The sequence below is a fragment of the Apteryx rowi genome, unplaced genomic scaffold, assembly GCF_003343035.1.
Source record: "Apteryx rowi isolate R43461 unplaced genomic scaffold, aptRow1 scaffold_41, whole genome shotgun sequence".
Lineage (NCBI taxonomy): Eukaryota > Metazoa > Chordata > Aves > Apterygiformes > Apterygidae > Apteryx > Apteryx rowi.
This window is the reverse complement of record NW_020450621.1, coordinates 2442185-2456153: the sequence shown is the minus strand read 5'-3', so window position 1 is coordinate 2456153 and position 13969 is coordinate 2442185. Positions and strand designations below refer to the sequence as shown.

General features: G+C 51.4%; 1 protein-coding gene across 3 annotated transcripts in view; it reads right to left on the bottom strand.

Moving 5' to 3' along the window:
- Positions 1 to 13339, bottom strand: part of PIK3R6 (phosphoinositide-3-kinase regulatory subunit 6) — a 41506-nt gene extending 28167 nt beyond the window's left edge. The window contains exon 1 of one of the 3 annotated variants that reach the window (XM_026075759.1): positions 13052 to 13339. The gene's annotated coding sequence lies outside the window, so the exon portion shown is untranslated. Of the gene's footprint in view, positions 1 to 12498; positions 12562 to 13051 lie in introns of those variants that run through there. The other 2 variants (XM_026075761.1, XM_026075762.1) reach the window with 2 other exon arrangements.
- Positions 13340 to 13969: the final 630 nt, after the last annotated feature.

Below are 13969 nucleotides of genomic sequence, written 5' to 3'. Positions count from 1 at the left end.
GCGATACCATCACCAGCTGGCTGGGGAGCCCAGCACGGGGCAGCCCTGCTTGGGGAGGCAGAGCTGACACCAGCCAAGCCATGCGCAGAACTGGGACACGGCCAGGGAGCCACAGGAGCAGTCCTGCCACAGAGAGGCATCTCTGATATACTCCATGGCAGCAGCTTTTCAGCTGCTGAGCGGTCCCTCAGGGCCCACGGCTCTGGTGCTCCGTGGTCCAGTTCTCCCAGTGCCCACAGCTAGGCAGCATCTCCCCAGCGCACTCCCCGCTGATGAGGCACACCAGCAATCACAGGACTGTGGTGCATGTATTTAAAGCCTGAGTGACCTGGAATACTTCTTTCAGCATTTCTATATTGAGATTTTTCAGCCAGCAGACTTTGTCTTCTCTTCTTGCAATTACGAATGACAAGCCCCCAGCCCGCCAGCTCTGAACTCTATGATTTTCCTGAAACACCCACATTTGTGTCTGATAATGGGTAGCCCGTCTCCAGCTGTCCTCAGACTGGCACAGGTAGCAATTACAATAAAGATCCATCAGTCCYCTGGGTCCATCCAAGCACAGTCAGGCCATGGGCTCTCACTGATGCTCATGTTTTTGCTCTGTTGAACATCCAAGTAGGACCTAAATTTGTAAATATCCACTGCCAAACCCAACAGATCAGCAGCTGAAGGGGGAGATGGATGAACACTAGCGGGAACACCCCCAGCCTTGCCATACACGACTCGAGTCCCCAGGAGCATCCTGCTCTCAGCAGTTTTCTGAAGCTCATTAAAGGTTTCCTGCAGCAAGTGAAGTTTTCAAAACCCACCCCAGGCCCATCTGGCCTTTATTTCTGGCTCTGGGTCTGGAAATAAGACCTGGCACCGAGCCAGCGTGGCGGATTTCCGCTTCTCTCTGGGCAGCGGCACAGTCGTGCTCACCGCAGCAGGGGAATGGACAGCTTCCAGCTGTGAGGGCAGCTCAGGCAGCTTTATCTGAAAGTGCAGAGGCCAGAAAGCCAGAGAGGCCAGGAACTAATTACAGCAGAAATTGTGCTACTCCTTGCACACCTGAGAGGCAGCTCTGTCCAGGGCCATGAGCAGGGGGAGACTCCAGCTCTGCCCTGGCTCAGTTGGACACCCGATGCCAATCTGGGAGAGCCAAACATCTTTCCAGTACATGGATACCACTGCATCAGTGGACCTGGCTCCCAAGACAGCCAGCATTGAACCCTGAGTGCTCTGAGGTGCTCTGGGGGGGGGTGGCGGGGCAGAGGGCTTTTACTAAACTCAGCAAACCATTTCCTCTTCTGCACCCTCCATGGAAGGAGCCACCTGAACACAGCAGCACTTCCTGTGGGTGAATCGTGGTGCTGCCCACAGTGTTTTCCTCTTTGCGGCATGACACGGTCGCCCACTSTCCCCTTCTCGCCCACTCCTCCAACCCCCCAGCCAGGCAATGGCCCTGCTTCCCCTTCCCCTAATGCCTTCTGCGAAAGCGCGGCCAGGCTGTGCTTGGGGACAGGGAGGTGGCAAGGGGACAAAGAGGCTGCTGGCAGCATTTGCTGCCAAGAAGACACACCAGATCCCTCACGCCTCAGGGCTACCTTGATGCTGTTTTATTTTAGGCAGTCCTATGGCTTCCTCTTTTCTCTGTTTTGTCTTGTCAGCAGAGTAACAAATGCACCTGGCCTCCCGCAGCAGCTCAGGCTCTGCAGAACCACAGCTCTGCCGGGCAAACAGCATCCTCACACCCAGACCCAGGAACACAGCTCAGGGGTCCAGCTTTCACCTGGGACCCTGCCAAGACATCCATCCTGCTGGATCCACCATGCAACATAACCCCCTCCTTCATCCTCCGCCCTCCAGAGATGTTCAGCAGCCTCTTGTGCAGAGCGGTGAGCAAGAGAAAGATGCTCTCTTGTGCTCCCTTCTGTGCCCACAGAAGGACCGCCACGCTAGCAGCCTGCACCGAGCACCATTCATGCATCTTCTGACACATGGGGCTTTGCCTCTGGAAACAGAAATGGGCCATGCCTCCAGGGATACCATGGTCTGGGCCAGAGGAAAGTTCAGTTAATCCTCCTAGTCTCAGTGGCTCAAAAATTACAGGTTGCCCTCTCAAATCATTGCTGCAGAAGGAAACTGACTGATTCTCCTAACCCTTTGCTTGCACAACCTGCAACTTTAAGAAGTACACTAAATATTGTACAGTAGCATTACTTTGCTTACTAATTTTTTGTCACTGTGGTTCTCAAAGTTATATTTCCTGATGGGAAAAATACTAAGGTCACCACCAGCTCAAGAGACCAGCACTGTCACTTCTGAGCAGCAAAATCAGTGGGCTGCCCACTTGCCTCTTCTGCGTTTCGTTCCTTGAGCCTCAGAGAGGCCGTCTGCTGAAACACAGCCGGCTGCTAATTGTGTCGGTGGTTTTCCACATCCGCATCCTACCTACCAACACGTGGGAGGAGAGTCTGCTGGCCAAATTTAGAACCTGCTCACAAGCGCTTGGTTTCTAGATTTAGAAAAGGACTCAAAAGAGCTGGTGGGATGTGAATTCCTCTGTGCCTGAGAGACTTCAGTTCTTGATTCACTTGTTTGCTTAAAAAGTGTTGGCTTTCTTCACTGTCTGCAAAGAAGAACAGGAGTTGCTGATATCTGCACAGCAGTAGCTGGAATTCAATCAGTAATCCACCTGCAAGCTCTGAGTACTAGGATCTCCCCAGAAAGTTTAATGTAAAATGCTGAAAACTATTCCCCAGTTCGTTCAGAGGGATAATTTAGGTCTAGTCACACCGTCTATGGGAAGACAGATAGAAGTCATATTAGAAGAAGCACATAAGGATGTACATAGAAACAAGCTAGTGAGAAAGCCTTGAATCAGTTCTGGTCCCTGCCAAGCACCAGYTGCCGGTTCTCTCTTGGTCTGGCCATGAGCCAGTAATGGAAGCTATATGGGCAGAATATTCTTCACTTTATTTTCATGGGGGGAGTTTTCTGCCTGCTTTGCTCCCTGATACAGCTTCCGCAGGATGAGAGCACGAGGGCTACTAAGAGAAGAGGAGGGGAGGAATGAGGAGCTGAAGATGGGAAGGGCTGGACAACGTCAGTCCGAGTTCAGGGTGATTCAGGCCATGGGAACACCCTTGCCCTCCCCAGCCAAGGCAGAGGGAGATGCTGGTTGCAGTTCTCTCCCGAGCATCATCAGGACTTTCCCAACTCCAACTAGGCCTGCCATACACACCAACACAAATCCAAACCTGGTAACACAGCTAGGGCAAGAAAGGATTTGAAGAACACAAGAGCCTGTGCTGTAACCAAGGAYGAAGTTCAGCCTTTGTGCTGAGCATTTAAAAAGAAAAGCCTTTTTTTTTTTTTTCCCCTGGAACAGCAGTGAAGCAGGGAGACAACTCAGTTTGACTTTGTAAAGCAAACATAACAGATAGAGGGAGAGACCAGCCCTCTGAGTCTCAGGGCACTCAGTACATTATCCTTCAGAAGACGGTCTTGGCTGCTAGGTGCCCATATCCCCTGTTCCTTGTCCTTACAGATGCTGGCTGCTYCCTTGCTGCATAGGTAGCTCTCCAGTGATATTAATGAAGCCAGGTTGTTTTACACTAGGTAATTTCACTTTGGCAACACTTCAGTTGAGCTGAGAGTGGCAGGTAGCAAAGACCCAACCTTCAGCACACTTTGGAAGGAGACTGCCAGCCCCTGGCCCTGATGGTGATRCTGCTCTGGGAAGAGCCTGACTATATAGGACAAACCCCATCACCTGGATAAGGCCATGTGGACAGGACAAAGTCCTTGAATGCTGTCTAGTAGCTGTGTGTCACTGCAGGGACACAATAACCATCCGAAGCTCCAACACCTATTAGAGCTGAAAAAGCATTTTAGCAGAAGGCATGTGCAAATGCAGACACGCTCCATGAAGATGGCAGAGCTGGTGTCAGATCAGTGGGAGATGTGACCCACCGGCACTGGAGAAACCTGTGGTCCTCAGCACCGTGCCAGSTTGTTTCCTGGCCCATCAAGACGGGATCCTTTCCAAACACCCACTCAATGCTCCTCAGACTGCCAGGCTCTTCCCAGGATGCAGTGGCCTTAAAACCCCTGGCAGGTCAGACAGGACGCTCTCTGTCTTTAGCCCATCCTGCTCCAGCTGCTGGTGGGAGGATGAGTGATGCTGGAATCACTCCTTCCCTGGAGAGGATGGAGAAGGATGTCCCTGTGAGCAAAGGATGCGGGGACAAGTCCCTTCTTACTGACTCCTCTGCCATCACCACCCCTTCTGCTCATGGACCATCTGGCAAAAGAGATTGGTTACAGCCACCTCTGGACTTTGTGCTCATCAGGCCCTGACCCACCACATGCTGTGAGACACCCAGTGGGGCCCCCATGCCCATGGCTTTTTGGGTGCTGCATGGGGACAGCAGGCACAGAGACATGTTTGAACTGCATTGCAGCTCCTCTCTCTGACCCAGAGAGTCCCTTGGACCAGATCCTCAGCGTTAACCATGCCACATCACTGAAATCCCAGCACAGCAAACCAGGTTGTCACCTCCTCACCAGAAGAAGGTGACAAGACATCAAACCCCCCAGCTGGGGACAACTCCCTACACCAGCCTCATCTCTCCCCAAATTATTGATCCCCAGAGGACAGGGGGATGTTTTCCAAATTTCTGGGGACCAGATCTAGGTAGTACCTGGTGGACTAATGCAAGCCTTCACCTGGACTGATGTCCTCCCTGCAAAAAAGAGGGTCACAAACTGCTTTTGCCTGGGAACCCCCGATCGGCTCTCCATAAGGCTAGAGACAGGATCCTCCAACATAGCCTGACCCTGCATCTTCGCTGCTGCGAGTGGGAGCAGAGGGACCATGCAATGAGGGACCCTCTCCCAAAGCTGCTAGGCAAAACTCACTTCTTGCTGCGCTCACCTTCCCTTGGATCCTTCCAGCTCCCACGATCACAGCTCCCTTCAGGGCACAGGACTGTCCTGGCAGGCACATTGCAAGGATGAGGGAGGAGAAGACTGTGGATCAGGCCCACCTGAAGGGCACTGGCTCCTCAATAAAGGTGCAGCAGGCAGGAGCTAGACGGCAAAGCAGCAGTTCTCTCCCTGGAGCAGCATCTGCACCAGCAGCCCGCACAAAATGCTGCTGAGTCTGGACGGGGCTCACTTCTGCTCTGTGTACATGTGTCAGAAATCATTGCTCACCGGTGACCACAAGCTTTCTACCAGAAGACAGGAAGGGCTCACAGGCCCCAGCCAACACACATGACCATCGGGAGATGATAGCTGAGTCAAAGGGAAATATGACGGTGAGGGGCGTAAGAGCAGGCCCTGCAAAAGTGCCCATGAGAGGCAGAACCTGCTCACTTCGCTGATCCGCACCCGCAAGGGCTCCTCCGCTTTCTGTCGTCCTCCTCCCCCTTGGATCTCTTCCCTTCCCCACAGCAGACGCAAGACACATTTCATCCCGTAACTGCTTATTTTGCTGTCTGCCAGCTCAGCAAGGCTGGCGTCTTCTCTGCATTCATTTCACTTTTTTGCAGTGCTGCAATTCCCTAATTCCTTTCTGCACTTCTTAAAATGCCCAGAGTATCATCAGTATTTTATTTCATTTGCAGGAAAAAATGAAAGGGCAGTGAGAAAGGAAGTCACATTCTTCCCTTCAATTTTCAATAACTATGATATTTGTAGTGATAAATCCTTAGTGATTCGAAAGCTACAYCCCCCAAGAGTTCAGGGTAGTTACAGGAACTGTCTAGCTATATTCATAAAAGTGAAGAACTTTGCACTGAAAGAATAGTTCACCTTGGGTATGTCACCTACACAGAAGGGCCCTGGTTTGGGCATAGCACTCTGCTATCCCACACCAGGGGAGGGCTCACCTGACCACCAGCCTTCGTGTATCCCCTGAATGGCTGCAGCCTGATTAATGACCTCCAGAGCATGGTCCCAGTGACACCACCAAGACTGCCAGGGATTTTTAGAAGTGATTCTGACACACTGCCAGCAAAAACCCAGAAACCTCTACCAGTTGCAGGGGAATCCAGCCTCACCAGAAGCAGAGCTCAGCTGGGATTCCCACCTCCCTACAGGGACAGCGTAAACTGGAAGGGCCTCGGGAAACCACCTGGGCCACCTCCCGCCCCACACTGCCCCATCTCCCCAGCCCCTTCCACACAGCTCACCTCTCCTAGCAGTGAAATCTGCACCCCCATGATCTACTTCAGCCTCCACAAGCTCCATCAAAGAACCTCTGCTGAACCTAGCGACGTAAGCCAACCAGGCAAGTATCCCAGGTAGTGCATGGTGTGGAAATAAGATTACCTCCATAGCCTGGTACACCCATTAAAGGAACTGTCAAGCTCTGAAGGAGCGTGCCTGGAAACACATATCACTGCCCCCAGAAAAGGGTATTCTCCTCTGAGATCTGAGCCACAACTGGAGTTGAAGCTCAGCCTCTTTTTAGCTGTGTATGTGTGAGGACCCTGGGCTGAGATTGAGAATCCCATGGCAGAGGATGGAGATGTGTCCATCTACATGAGTTATTTCAGCCCCCTTCATTCTTGGTGGAGAGCAGTATGACTCAGGCTATTCCTGGGAGGCATTTAAAATGAGGATGCACAGTCTCCCCAAAAGACCTACTTCTCTAYTTTGTGAACCTTCAAAAATTGATGGAAATCACTAAAAATCAAAACTCCTAGACTAGGTGAAACATGTGAAACATAAAATAAGCAGATGCAGAAATATTTGAAGCCATGAAAGAAAAACAAAGCCAAATCCCTTAGCAGTGGGAAAGCTGGGCTGGGCTGGGCTGGCAGCAGTCTGGCAGGTTCCCTTGAAAAGCTGAGCTGCTCCATCCTGCCCAAGGGAGTCTTTCCACTTCCAAACACGTCTGACTTGATAAACACTGGTGCCAGGCAGTTTTTCCCTTCACCCAGCAGCATCCCAAATATCACTACCTGGAGCTCTGCTGAGCACGGCCAGTGCAGGGAAATGTCCCCTCTCCCACCTACAAAGCAGGGCAAGAGCAGCCCATAGTGTGCTTTCTGACAGTTATATTTAGTCCTGCTCCAAAGCCAACCTCTCTGAGCCTTCTGCAGCCCCGTATTTAGTTACAAATTCACTACATGGGTACGTCTGAGGTTTCCTGTGGCTCTTTATCAGCTTGACTACAGACGCTTGCAAAGAAAAACCCATGTGTTGCACAGGAACGGAGTGTGGAAAGCTGCTCCCCCAACTGCACTCCTCCTTTCCCCGTCTCCCCTGCCTCACCACTGATTACTGCCCTGATCCCAACTTCCCATTTCAGCAAGGGGAACCATGACTTGCTCCTAATACAAGGAACTATAGTACAAATACCATTGGCAGTGGCGAGTGAGCTGTTCTGCTTCAGAGAGTCCTGAAGGGAGATGCAGCAAGTCCTCAGCTGCAGGGGAGACACATGAACACATGTATTTGCAGTGTCTCGTCATGAGATGGCAGATGCCCTTTAGAGCAGATCAGAATTCACCACCCCCTCGCCCTGCCCTCCTCCTGTCTCCCTGCAGTTGCTTGAAGTGAGATCGGTTTTGAAAGTAGCACATCAGATGCTTCGTCTAATGTTACAAAGCTCTCGCTCTGTCTGGGGTGGTTGCCCAGCCTGTGTTTCCTTTTAACTCTGGCGAGAGTGGCTGGAGCAGAAGTATCAAATGTGAGCCAGAGGAGGATTTCTTGGCTGGATGACCAGAAGGAGAGCTTCGAACAGGCCACTTTTCCCAATCTGACCTGCTTTCTTTGACAGTGCATCCTCTGGACTGCTCAGAACTGCAGCCTGACAGCCTCCAAAACACTGCACAATTCCTCCTCCTGGACCTGGGGTCATCATTTACACTAGGACAAACTGATGCTACAGCAAAATCTATCCATGGAGTCCATCAGAGCAGCTATAACATCCTGTTTGTACTCCCCTCTTAAACCATGTCCATATGCCAGTGAAGGGGCCACTATTTTTGACCAGATTTGACCTCCAGCTCAGCCGCACAGCTTAGGTAGGAAAGTGGGACAAATCCAGCCTTTCAATCTCCAGCCCTCTTTTCTGTCCAAGCAACAGCAGCTCCTGGCTCCTCTGAGGAATTATGACCAAGAAGAAACACTGAGGGCAGGGTCTGGCTCCATCTCACTTTATGCCAGCTGCTGGAGGGTGAGGCGTCTCAGTTAAAACAAAACTATGCAGAACTTTCATTATGAAACTCAAAAACCACATAAAAATCACCTGGGCCAGATTCCATTTATGAGATTCATCTTCTAGTCTCTGTTTGGACAGGGTAGAAGAGACCTGCAAAGGAGGCAGAGGGACCGCACGTGCCATGGACCAGCCTGGAGCCCTTCTGGATTATTTCCAGTTTCAACTCAAAAACTGGCAGGCTTGTGGTTTCAAACAGCTCTGATATGAAACCAGATGCTCTCCCTCAGGTTCTCACTGTCAAGGAAACCTTTTGCAAGCTCAGATTCTGCTTTCCAGCCACACTTTGCTGTGACACTTGCCTGCKGGCTGCTCTGGCAAGGCATATCCCTGCCAAGAAACTCACACTCATGGAGGGAGAAGGCAAGAGAGACCCAAATGCACATACAACCATTTCACAAACAAAACAACTCCGCAGCTCTCAAAGCTCTCAAATGTTCATCTGCCCATCAGTATTTAATAAGCTCCAAAGCCATTTGCTAAAGCCGGTGTGGAAGTTGGGGCTGCTTCCTGGACACTAATGACTCTTTGGAGAATTCCTCGCCAACGTCACTTTTCATTCTTTCTAAGGGAAGAAACGAGCTTTCCGGAAGCATCAGCTTTTTAGATTTAGCATCTCTCTTTCCATTCCCAGAGTCAGCTATGGAAAAACAATTGGAGGGGAAAAAATAAATGCATTCTAAAAACCACTGCCAGATTTGCTCAGACAAACAGCCTAGGCGAATGCTGTCCACCTGAGGAGAAAATAAAAGCTCGCAGAGCTCAGGCTCCAAACCGTGGTTGACCTAGGAGAGGCCAGCCAGGGAGCCAGCTGTTTTCTCAAGAGGGAAGGGTCCATGGGATGGCACAACTACTCCATGCCTCCCTACAATGGCACCACCAGGCCCTTGCTGATTGGAAAGCACTCTCTACTGCTTTAAAATCCTATTCTTTGAGCAATACCTGGCTTGTACAATACCTTAACCAGCACAGTCACTGATGGTACAGTCCCTTCACCCTACAGACACTCTCTGGATCACCAGCTGAGAAGAGCAGTTGTGTGTTGTGAGCAAATCCTTTACTCCTTGCAAAGAAATTTAGAGTTTAAATAACTATTTCAGGGCATGTTCACCTCCTTGTGTTGTGGAGCAAGCAGTTCCAAAAGGAGCAAGCCTCTACCAGAAACTGCACCCAGGTGGCCACGTCTGCCAGACAGTGGAGGGAAGGTCACATCACTGGCAACTCAGGGAGGAAGTGGAGCCATTGCCCATGGGTTTGGGGGATAGTCGGAGCAGAGTGACCAAAGCCAGAGTTGCCCTGGAGTCTTGTGCATGGCATGTTTCCCCCAGCATCAATGGACAACCAGCCTAGGGATCTACTTTTGTCATTACCCTGGTAGCAGGGAACGAACGTGACAACTGCCAACAGGTCTGACATGGAGAGGGAAGAGAAGTGGGATGAGCAAGGAATGGGTAAGTAAATAGTGATGCAGCTGTAACCCCATGAGGACAAGGTCAATAACAAGATTAATTACACAGTACAGACAACAACAGAAGCCACCACTTTCAGTGGGACTATGAACATCCATCAGTAACAGTAATCCGGGAGAAAGAATCACACTAGATAACTGCCAAGCAAAACCCATCCCAGCACAGATCATTCACCACAATAGCCCCCCTTTGAAAGCTCCTGCCCAAGCCATGTTTGGTGGATGGTGTTTGTCTTCAAGGCATGTCACAACTCAAAATAGAAAGACGTGACTCAGCCAACACAGCATCTGCCTTCAGAACAGTCGTTAACACCAGCAAAGCTCAGAGAAGCAAGAAAACAACTGCGAAGAAAGTCCTGAGAGTCCTCATGTCTGGAAGAATGTCATGCATTAGGAAGGCTGTAAACAACCAGCTGAGAGTCTCTGGTGAACTCTTTCCCAAATACCTGACTCAGGGGAACTGCTATTCCTTGTGAAAAAATCAAAACTCCTCTATGTCAAATTCCCACCGAGGCAGGCAGGGGGAAGCCAGGGCTGCTGGGAAGGGTTGCTGCCGCTCTCTAAATTCCAAGAGCCATCTGCAAACCTGTAAGGTGATGACTGAAAAAGAAGCCTTATGGCCATGCTACCGCAACAGCTGTGCCCACCGTGTGTGTGCCCAATAGAGGGCGGTGGAGAGGTGGGAATTATATAGGAACATATCCCAGTGATAGGGTGCATAGGGCATCCCCTGCCGAAGAGGCTGCAGGCAGCTTTTGCATTGGGGTCCCTGATGCCAGTGAAGCACGGAAGGGTCCAGCATAAGCAAGACTGCTCTGCAGTAGCATTCACAGGGGAAAGGCTCGCAGGACTCCTGCAGTGAAACTGTCTGAGCATAAAACAGAAAATAGAAACTGCTCCAATGAGAATGTGGGGCTCTGTGTCCAGCAATGAGCAACAGCGGCCAGTTACCTCCTCCACAGCCCTTATATGAGGCAGAGGTATTTTTGGCAAAAAAATAGTAATGTTTCTGTCATCGAACAATCTGAACATGCCTTCCTGTAAAGCCCATAAAACCACGGTAAAACCACTGCTAGCTGCCCTATGCCGTCTGGCCACTTGGCTGCTGCCCAGCGGAGTGGATAAAGGCTGTGTTCTCTTCCCCAATTCTCACCAAACTTACAGGATTTTTCCTTATTAAGAGTGCTAGTCTTCTGTCAGATTTGAGTCCACCCAACCAATGGCTATCTCAGATAGATTGAGGGACAGACAAACAGCAGACAGTGGAACCTGATAGCTCTGTCTCTTTAGGAAAAAAGACTAAAAGAATCAAAATATATGTCAGGTTATTTTGGGATGGAAACATCACAGCTGGTCTTCATAGCAGCCTTGTCCAATACTTGATGTCAAGACAGTCATATGACAGCAGCTAGAGGCCCAGCATTTCACAGCTGGCAGAGGGAGGCTGCAGGGCAAATATACACAAAGGTCACAACCCGCAAGCCAAGGTCTTACCAGAAATACAGCCAGGAGACTTCACAGCCTCAGATTACTTCCTCATATCAGATTAATATTTGGGAGAAAGCTGTGTACTTTGAACAGATTCATACAATGGAGCAGGGGCTGGGCATATATTTCCCCAGACCACCACATGCCTTCTTTCATTGCAGATGTAAGACAGTCCTTTAGATGTGAAGGGCTGTGAAGCACCCATCCCTTTTCAGTGGGACCTGAAGCTGCAATGGCTGAAGAATACCCCACGGATTTGGGTCATCTGAAGAGGGGCTCAGAAACTGAGCCAGAAAGCCTTGGGAGCCATGTACTCACTCCACCACCAAAATACCAGCCAAGTACACACATAAGAGCTTGTATAATACTAAAAGGAGATAAATCAAGCTTTGAAGCCCAGAGGAAATTGCTTCCTTGTTCAGGCTTAGTCAAGAGCCACAAAAGAAAAATTGCTGTTAATTCATACAGCTACTCAGAGAGCTCCTGTAGGAAGGTAATGGCATCTCAGGGATGCAAGAGGTTATGGTGCAACTGCTCAGGCTTGGTGTCTCCCCTGTGGCCAGAAGGGTGCTGCCAAAGGCTGTAGAGACTCCCTGTTGAGGCCTCAGCAGGAGATGACTGCCAGTGTGGAGGAAGGGCTAAAACCTGCCTGATATACTGAGTTGGCTTGTCCACTTTTTTTAAGCTTGGGCCCAAACACTCCCCTTTTTAGTCTCCTTTCTGGAAAGGGCTCCTGCACTCTCCTTGCTATTACCACTATCATCGCTGTTTATTGCCCTGTCATTGCTGCAGCACTCACAGCCACCAAGGGACAGATGAGGCCTCGGGCCAAGGGGAGGGGAAGCCAGACAGCCACACGACTGCATAAACAGCCAGCCCCGAAGGGCGCACCACCCCGCCACGGCCAACGAGCAGCAAAAGCCGAAGCCCAGCCTCCACCCTGGGGCTGGGGCCCTGCTGCACAAGCACTGCCCACCCAGCGGGCGAGATGCGCTGCCTGCGCCAGGGGAGCTGCCGCGCTGGAGGGAAGGGAGCTCCTGCAAGTGGGGCAAAGCCAGRGCAAGAACAGGTGATGGCAGGGAGCAGTTTCAGGCAGGTGACTCTGTTCTCTGCCACTGAGAGTCATTTCACACAAAGCAAAATGAATAAGCATGAGATATTGCAGAAACAGCCCCGAAGCAGTGTTGTAATTCACTCACTCCACCTGGGTTGAACAGCAAGCAGTTACCGGCTGTCTGCTGGGTGTGCAAGGAGGATGCGTGTGCAGTGAGCGGCTGGGGGTCTTGAACCAGCGCCAAAGCAGTAATAACATCAAAACTACCTGCAGCTTCTCCACAGACAGAGACAGCAAAGTTCCTGCTCTCCCTACTGGGACAGGCTCGAGGGCAAACCCTGTATTTTGCATTGGGATCACCCTCGCTGGCTGGTCACAGCAGGGGAAGCTGTCACAGCACAGTTATTTCTTTCCTGCAGATAAGCAGCAAATTTCTCTCTCCAGCACTGTCAGTGCCCTCTCCCCTAGTCCCAGCCCCAAACTCACTCAGATAAAGGAAACCACCCAGATCCTGTTCAAGCACTTTCCAGGGTCTTTCACCCCCAGGGGTTGCAGCACACACACACACACACACACACACACACACACACACACTTCCAATCTCTAAGGTATGAAACACTCCCCAGAAGAACAGCAGCACGGGGGACGTTTGTGCCATACATGCTGCTCTTCAAGGACCAGCCAGGGTCAGAGTACGGAGTAGAGCGGCAGGTTCCTCTCAAAGGAGCAGAGAAAGGATGGGGCAGAAGGAGAGATTCGCGTTTCCCTGCAATCAGAGCCATTCAGTCAGGACCAGTGTGCCATCCAGGACTCTACCTACTTCTTTAGGGCAGGCACCAGGGAGCTCGGAGAGTCATATGTGCACCTGAGATGTCCTTCAGAGCAAAGACGCAGAGCAGAGTCCTTGAGGAGTCATCGCCAGGTCCGCTCTGCCCAGCCAGGAAGTCACTCCGTGCAAGCGCGAATAATCCGGCTGCTGCCTTGCTACGGTCTCTGCTGCATGCTTCAAAGTCTGCAAAGTGAAAAGGGAAGTGCCTGAGTTATTTCAAGACAACTTCCTCTTTCATAGAGAAGTCCCTTAAGGAGAAAGCTGTCACAGTGCCGGTTGTGCTCGCTCAGCACTCCTTGCGTGCAGGCGAAAGAAGGCTCAGCCTTGCCCTCTGTCTAATCTCCGGAAACCAGCAGTGCAGGTCAGGCCAGTCCAGCACAAACCTGGCCCAAGTCAGCTCCGCTGAGCTCCGGAGCTGGCACGGTCTCCCCCACCAGCTCTCGCCCCACCAGCTTTCTCCTGTGCCTTGCCGCGGACCACCCCGCAAAAAGGCTGCGGAGGCAACTTCTCTTGCRCTGACACCTCCCAGCCGAGGGAGAGAGAGAGCCTGAACACGCTGCATACCCAGTGCCTAGAAATAAACAGTGTTGCTACGAGAGACAAGGAGGAGTCTGTCCAAAGCAAGATACTTTTCCAGTTCCCCATTCCAGCTCGCTGTCTTCCTGCTGCTCTGAACGGTATTTTGTGTGTCTGCCAGCGTCTCCCGCCCCTGGAAAAGCTCAGAGCGCTTTGCACACATCTGCTTTTGCACCAAGTCAGCACTGCCGCTGTGGCAGGCATGGGCGATCCGAAGCTGTCATTGCTCTCCTGCTGCGGCTGCCAGCGGGGAGGCGTGGGCTGGGTGAGGGACGCCTGGGGCCTTGGGGGAAGCTTTCGCAGGAAAGTTAGTCACGATGCTGGCAGAAGCCA